Consider the following 8,100-nt stretch of genomic DNA (forward strand, 5'->3'; position numbering starts at 1 on the left):
TTCGGAGCTGCATCTCAGACCCCTTCCAGGCGGGTGGGCTGTGGGCGTGGGGTGCAGGATTCGGAGTTCGGAGCTGCATCTCAGACCCCTTCCAGCCTAAGGGCACGCACTCCAAGACCCCTCTCCTCAGTCTGTGCCAGGCCTGGAGGGCGCCGTCCTCCATCGGCTCCTCTTTGGTCCCCACAGCCTTTGGATTCGCTTTGCATCGCTGAGGTCCTCTCCCAATGTCACTCCTACACTCGCCATCTCCCTGACGCCCACCGGCTGCTGGCTTCCAATTGCTCCTATCTTCCCCGTGATTGCTAGAAGGATCTTTCTAACGGCCAGATTTGAGCTTGCCATTCTACTCAGCATTTCTCCATGCTTCCATCTTGATCCTCTGAAGCTCCAGCCTACCACAGTCTCCCTCAGCCATTCTTGCTCCAAGCACCTGCTGCTGACATCCTAAACACTTACGGGCTCTGCAAGAGCCTCCCTCTTCTAAGATGGCCTCCTCCCACTCTCTATCAACTCCAGCCCCAGCTGGCTCTTGCTTCCTTTTCTGAGCTCTCCCACCTGGCAGTTGGGTGCCAGGGCATTCTGCTGTCTTTTGTCCACTGTGTGCCATAGGACCCTATTTTCTTCATCCTGTGACTATGTATGAAGGCTTGTTCCCTTCACTATGAGTTCCCTAAGCCTGGGGGCTGTGTTTCTGTCATTCCCTTCCTCCACTGATGGGGGGGCTGCCAGCCCAGCTCTGACCATGTCTTTGGGGTGCCTTGAATTAACCTTCCATGTTTAACAAATAACAGAAATGGGGGTGAACTGTGGATTTTGAAGATTGACAGAGTGGTGTATGTGGGGGTGTGTTTTATGCATGCACACGCATGCACGTATCCTGGCTCATGTGTCTGTCAGTGTGTCCAAGGGAACTGAGAGGAAGTTCTTGCCTGAGCCAGCCCCCTTGGCCAACACTTTGGGCACATGCTCTCCTTCAACTCTTAGCAGAACCTAGGATGCTGTGTTTGGGGGAAGACTCAGAGCAGGTGCTGGGGTGGATCAGGGTGGAGCTGGGGCGTTCATCAGCTGGGGCAGGGGCTCAACAGGGCTTTCCTCCTGCAGCATGAGGCTAGGACTGAGAATGCCCTCGCTGTGGGACTGGGTCCTGGTGCGAGGAGCTGACCAAAGGAAGAGGGAGGATTGGAGTCATTATTAATTTATTAATTTATTTATTGCCATGGCATTCCCCATGGGTGGGAGCTCCCTCCAGAGCTGGGACAGATGGTGTTCCTGGGAGCCAGCAGTATCTCAGCAGCCTTGGCCACCCGCCAGGAAAGACTGCATTCGTCACCCACCCAGGAAGCCAGGAGGGGAGGGATTTGGAGAAGCCGAGACCTCTAGGGTTGTGGGGGCTGAAGGAGCCTGGCTCTAGGTTCTGTGTCCCCGTGCAGACTCAGTGCCTCAGCCACTGCCTCTGTGTCTGCACACTCACAGACAGTCCCTTCCCCATTCTGCCAACCTCGCCCTCTCCAGGGCCTCCTTGGATCAAGCCCTGTGTTCTCATCAGACCTCCCCCCATTCCTGTGTTTGGATCCTGTTGCCTTCTCATTCCGATTAAAGATTCTAGCCTAGGACTGTCCCAGCTCTGTTCTGCCTACAACCCTTCACCCACCTCAAAGGATGGTCATCATTAGCTTTGCCTTTTGAGAGAAACTGCTCTGGGTCTGGCCTGTCACTCCCTGATGTGTGACCATAGCTGTCATGTAGCCAGCCGTCTTCCTGACCTGCGATTGGAGGTCAGATCTCCCAATGGATGTAGTTCAGGTTGGTCGAGTGCTTGCTTAGCAAGAACCAGGCTCTGCTTGAATCAGGCATGGTGCTGCACGCCTTTAATCTTAGAATTCAGGAATTGGAGGCAGGAGGATGCAAAGTTCAAGGTCATCCTCAGATTCACATCCAGTTCAAGGTCAGTTTGGGATACGTTATACTTTGTCTTAGAACAGAACAAAGCAACAGAAAACAAGCAAGCAACAACAAAAGCCTAAATAAACAAAAAGGTCCCCATCTTACTGGGACAGAAGCATTGTTATTAGCATTAACGCCCACCTGGAGTGGCTGGAGAAGCTTCAGGGCACCTGTGAAGACCTGGCCCAGGCCTATGTGGCAGCAGCTTGTGGGACAAGCTTTCTTGCTCAGACCTAAGCTGCCTGCCCTGCACCACACACGAGACAGTGTAAGCAGCAGTGCTGAGGTGAGGCTGCAGAAGTGCAGCAGTGGGGGGTGTTCTTCTGGCACTGTCTTGGCAGCAGCAATGGGCCTTGCTGTCAGCAACCCCCTCCCCCAGCAGACACAGGTTCCGCATATTCTTTAGGGATAACTCCCTGGCCCTTCGGGCTGATCCTGGGACCCAGACCCTGGCATCACTCTCGGTGAACTGAGCACACTGACTTGAAAACTTTGAGCTGGAACTAGCTATGGCCTGGGAGCTCTAGCTGGAATGAAGGCTGGAGCAGGTGCCGATATGGCCACAGGCGTGGGCAACGGTACAGGTGCCTAGACCAAGTGCCCCCTTGCACAGTGCATCCATTGCAGCTCCGTAGCTTCTCTGTGAAGTTTCCCACCTCAGGTTCGGTCAGTCTCCCCGAGGGCACCGCTGGGCAGCTGTTGCACCACAGAGGTATCGGGTTGTGTATCTCTTCTCAAGTGGTTGGAAACACCTGACTTTAGCATCCATCTTGGGTTCACTGGGGCCTGGCATACAGAGGGTGCTTAACAAAGACTTCTTGCATGAATGAGCACTCACACTCCCGTGCATAGGATTGAAATAGTTCTAAGATAGAGGCTCCTTTGGTGAATTAGGGAAATCATGGAGACTTCTGGGAGGTGGCCTTGAAACAGTGAAGGCTGCAGAGAGTCAAGGCCGGAGATCGGCGGGACTGTTAGGATCCCTGCAGTCAGCTCCTGACAGAACCAACGAAGGGAGATAGGAAAGCAAAGACCCCTGGGTAGAAGAGTCTGAAACTCAGCCCCCAGGGGAGCCCTCAGGAGGTAGGAAGGTGTGGTTTGAGAGCTAGAGCAAGGGGGGGGAGGTGCAGAGGTGGATGAGGGGCCCATGTACTGGTTAACAACGGGCAGAGCTGGGAGCCAGCGAAGCAAGATTGGGTGAGCACAGGTGGGCAATGAGGACAGCTCCCCATGCCAGGGGCACAGGGCCAGGATGGGCTGCAAGGGCCACACTAAAGGCCACTTTCAGGCCTAGTTGGACATTCTTGATCGAGCACTCTTGTTGCCAGCTGTTCCGCTTCCTCCTGAATTCTCACATCAGGCAAGTGGTCTCAGTGCCGTCCTGTGGCCCTTGAGGGAGCTGCTGCCAACAAGTTGGCTGTAGCATCTGGCATCCACGGGGGCCCTGAGACCCTGCCATCTGTCTGTGCCCACCTGTCAGGTTGCACAAGCCTGGGGCATCTAGGGCCTTGGGACTAGAGAAGGGTCTCAGCTGTCACCCTAGCCTGTCTCCTGTCTGCCCATCCATCTGTCCACACCCTGAATGATGAGAGAACAGTGGAAATGATTTCACAGGCAGCTCAGAAAAACATAGTCAGGAGGGAGAGGTGTCGGAGAAGACACAAAGACACAAGCCAGGCTGCAGGCGATCTTGGGCCCAGCGAGAGATCCGAGCTCCTTCAGAACCCAGTCAGCTCAGACAAACAACAGGGACTGCCTGAGAAACACACAGCAGGCCCACAGTGGTGCCGGGACAGATGCTGAGGGCCCAGGCATGAGTGTGAGAGATGAGCTCCCCCCTCCTCATCCTGCTTGGCCCTTGGCTGTAAACACTCAGAGAACAAGTTCCGTTTCCCGGGAAATATTTATCTCAGGCCGTGTGGAGAGCGTGTGCATTGGCCTGCTCGTGTCCTTCCTGCAGGTTGGCCCAGGCAAGAGGTGAGGGGCCTTGGCAGCCTTTAGGGACAATCTGTAGGGCCACAGGAAAAGCCAGGAAGGAGGGGGTGTACCCTGAGTTCCCTGACTGGAGCCTGAGTCAGAACCATGCTGGCCTGGGCTGGAGGAACCTGTGTTTTTCTAATTCCACAGTGTGACCTCTGCTCTCTTGTCTTCGTCCTTGTCAGTCCTTGTCAGGACCGGCCCCGCCAGGTTCCTGTCTCTATGGCATTTTGCCCCCGTCTGGTTCCCCAACTCTAAGCCTTTTCTTTCTCTTCCTTCATATTTCTCAGCTCTCAGAGGCTTCCGTAGGGGCGACTTCCTCTGGGATAGTGTTTCTAACTCTCTGGCCTTCTGACCCTTTGGCATCTACCCTCCTTCCTCTGTCAGGCTTCCATGCTGAGGCCTGCTGGTCTTGTCCAAAGTCGGTCAGACAATGTTTGTCATAGACTGCCAGGAGTCTCACTAGGAAGCAGAGGGCTGGGCGTGCAACCTCCACCCTGATCAATGGACAAGGCCCAGTGAGTGTCTCCTGTGCCCCTCTCATGGGTCCAGTCACTTGAAGAATTTGGGTATATTGAGGGGAGACCATGGAAAGCCTTGTGAGCTCACACATAATCAGCAGGGAGGTAGAGGAGCCCGGAGTTCTTGCTGACTGGCTTCAGGTTGTATGTCCCAGACCAGTCAGGCCCGACTGAACCCTGACAACAGGAAACCCCTGAAGGAGCAAGCATCAGCTGTGGCCTCTGAGCACAACAGGAAACAGTGTTGCCAGGAGGCAGCAGCTCTGTGACTATGCCTAGCAAAGGCGTGCGTGTGTGTGTGTGTGTGTGTGTGTGCGCGCGCGCGCGCGCGTGCGCTCGCGCTGCAGGTGACCCAGGGACACTGACTGACAACAGATGTTCTATAGGTTGTGTAGCATTGGCCCATGACATGTGACACTAAGTGTGCGATAGTGATCATGGGATACTGTGGAGAGCGAATGTGTGACCGGTTGTGTGTGAGACAGTAGGCACGTTGTATGCGGCTCTGAGGTTAAGGATTGGCGCCTAACAGGCGTGATGTCATGCGAATCCGATACACAAACGTGGGGAAATGACAGGTGTGTTCCTGAGCTTGTGGCTCGAGTGTGAGACCCAGTGTGTGCCCCAAGGGTACGATGCAGTAAAGCTGCGTGTGTGAACAAGGACGTGACATGAAGTGACATTGAGTGTGAAAATGGTCGTGATGCATGCAGCCCCCAGCCTGACAGTGAGCGTGTGATGTGTAATGGCCATGGCAAAGTGAAGTGGGACTCACAATGCTGAGTCTGACAGCGCTGTCGGAACACAGCGACAGCTTGAGGCAGGAGAGTATCACAGTACACACAACAGCTGGAAAGATGGCTCCGAGTGCTGTGTGTGGTGAGCTGAGGGACACAGCAGGGGGACAGGCAGCCCGCTGGAGGCTCCTGAGACTGAGCAAGCCTTTGAGATGGTTGGGAGGTTGGAATGATTGAACTTGTGGACGTCTTTGAAAGTGAGAAGGAAGGAAGAGACGGCCTTCTCATGGGCAGGGGAGGCTGGTAAGAACCACTCAAGTAGGCAGGGAAGACAGCTTCACTGGGAGAGTGTTTGTCCAGTCTGATGATCTGCGTGTGAGCATCTGATCCTCCCACATAAAAAAAAAAGTGTGTGCAACAGCCCGCACTTGTGACCCCAGTCCTGAGGAGACAAGAACAGGAGAACTCTGGGACTTAAAGACCAGGCTGAATGAGGGCCACAGTCAGTGAGAGACCGTGCCGAAAAGCTAATGTGAAGGGTGGGTGATGAAGACACCTCTGGCTTCTGACTTCTATGCACGCGTGTGCATACACACACACACACACACACACACACACACCTCGGTGATAAATTGAGCTAGAAGCCAGGCCAGCATGGTAATATGAGCATTGACATACATAGCTATGCAGAGGAGGGATGGGTTGCTAGATAAAGGTCAGGGTCAAGGAAGACAACTTTTTTTTATTGTGGAACTTTTTAATTTAATTTAAATTAATTTAATTGAGACAGGGTCTCACTATGCAGCCCTAGGTGGCCTGACACTCACTATACAGAACAGGCTGCCCTCAAACTTATATAGATCCACCTGCCTCTGACTCTGCTCCTGAGTGCTGGGATTAAATGTATTCGCCACTACAGCTGGCTCCAAATAAAAGCACTTTAAGCACAATACCACCAGGAAGAGGGTTAGGACAAACTGCATGGCGCTCGGATTCAGCAGCTGAGGAGATTTAGTCAGGTAACTGTGTGGCTCCTTTTCCCTTTCGCTTTCAGTTCTCTCCCGTTTGAGCTGAGAAACTGTTTACTTGTGGTAAAATATACACAGGAGCGCTTTGGGTCCTTAAATGTGTTCACATTGTTTCTAAGCCAGGCTCCAAAGTTCATTCTCCCAAACAAAATCCACCTAAGAAAAAGTCTCTGCCTCCTGCCGCCCACGCCCACCGGTCTCCCCTCCTCCTTGCCCACTGCTCCCCCCCTCCTGCAATGGTCTCTAGGGAGCTCATGGAACTGGACTCATGCGGTATCTGTCTTTTGAGGACTGGCTTCTATGTCACTGAACATACTGTCCTGAGTTCACTGTGTTGTAGCACATGACAGAACTTTCCTCCTTTCTGGGCAAGGGATACTCCAGTGTGCGTGTTTTTGCTTATCTGTTTGTCCTCCTTTCTGGGCAAGGGATACTCCAGTGTGCGTGTTTTTGCTTATCTGTTTGTCCTCCTTTCTGGGCAAGGGATACTCCAGTGTGCGTGTTTTTGCTTATCTGTTTGTCCATTCACGGTCACGCACGTCGTCCCCACTGTTTAGCTGTGGTGGATGTTGTGCCTACAAACATGGGTGTGCAAAGATCCATTTAAGACTCTGCTCTCAGTGATCTTGGGTATATATTAATAATTACTTTTCTGAACCATGGGGTAATAATCTCCATTGATTTTCATTCTTTCCTTTTTTTCAGTCCTTTAAAATATTATCTTTTCTTTAGTGTGTGTGCATGTGTCCAAATTGCTTGTTTGTGTCGAGGCCGTGGCTTGCGAGTGGAGATAGAGGCTGTCGTGCAGGGGATGCCAGGAATGGCACCCAGGGTCGGGGCAAACACCTTCAGCAGTAAGTCTCTGTGCAGCCTGTTGGTTTTGAGACAGTGTTTTGCCACATACCCCGGAGTGGCCTTGAGCTCACAGTCTTTTTGCCTCTGCCCTTGAGTCCTGCAGTCCCAGGTATTCACCTTGGCTGTGTTGGATGTGTTTGCTTTAGAAGTGGCCATGCTGTGTCTCAGCATCTGCATCACCATCGAGTCTCATCACAGCACAGAAGACCAGCCCTTCTGTTTTCTGGTTTTCTTGGACAGCAGTCTTCCTGATGGGTGGGCCATGTCCTCTCGCTATGGTTTTGCTTTGCTTTTCTATGGTTAGAGATGTTGAATGTCTTTCCACTTGGCCATCTGTGTGTCTGCTCTGGGAAAATGTCCACACGAGTCTCCTCTGTTCCTAGGTTTAGATTGGTGCTGGTGGGTTATAGAAGTTCTTGATGCATTCAACCTTTATTAGATGCAGTATTTCCCTCTCGTTTTGTAGGTCACTTTGCTGAAATATTTTATCTTATTTCATTTAACTTAGCAGGTGTCCTTATGGCATTTTCACTTATACTTAGCTGCTTTGACTCCCCTCACCCCACCCTTCTACTTCCTTATCTCCTTGATCCTCACATCCTCTCTTAAATCTTTCTGTTTAGTATTCTACCTGCTACTTTCAAATCGCTTTTATTCCTTTATTTATTTATTTTGGAGCCTGAGAGGTGGCATCAAATTGAGACAGTGTGACCCAGAACCATGAAAGCGTCACCCAGTGCTGTGAAGTGTGACAGTGGCCTGGTGTGATAAAGCATCACCCAATATGTGATGTGTGGTGCTGAGAATGTGAGACACCTTGAGTGAAGACGATAGTCAGGAATCGCTGTGTGACCGCCAATGTGGACACTGGAGTGACTGTATCATTGAGTATCTGGGACCTCTGAGAGCAGGTGATGGTGACTGTGTCGTTGTGTGCTATCTTGGTGTGACACAGAGCACAGCACTGTGTGGGCGTGAGAGGACTGAAGAAGCCAGCCCCAGTCTTACCTGCTGACCATCAGAGGAGGGTGAGTACTG

General features: G+C 52.3%; 1 protein-coding gene across 5 annotated transcripts in view; it reads left to right on the forward strand.

Moving 5' to 3' along the window:
* Window positions 1-8,100, forward strand: part of Pde2a (phosphodiesterase 2A) — a 90,430-nt gene that overhangs the window by 39,725 nt on the left and 42,605 nt on the right. The window lies entirely within an intron of this gene.

The sequence above is a fragment of the Microtus ochrogaster genome, unplaced genomic scaffold (genome assembly GCF_000317375.1).
Source record: "Microtus ochrogaster isolate Prairie Vole_2 unplaced genomic scaffold, MicOch1.0 UNK41, whole genome shotgun sequence".
In the NCBI taxonomy this organism is placed as follows: domain Eukaryota; kingdom Metazoa; phylum Chordata; class Mammalia; order Rodentia; family Cricetidae; genus Microtus; species Microtus ochrogaster.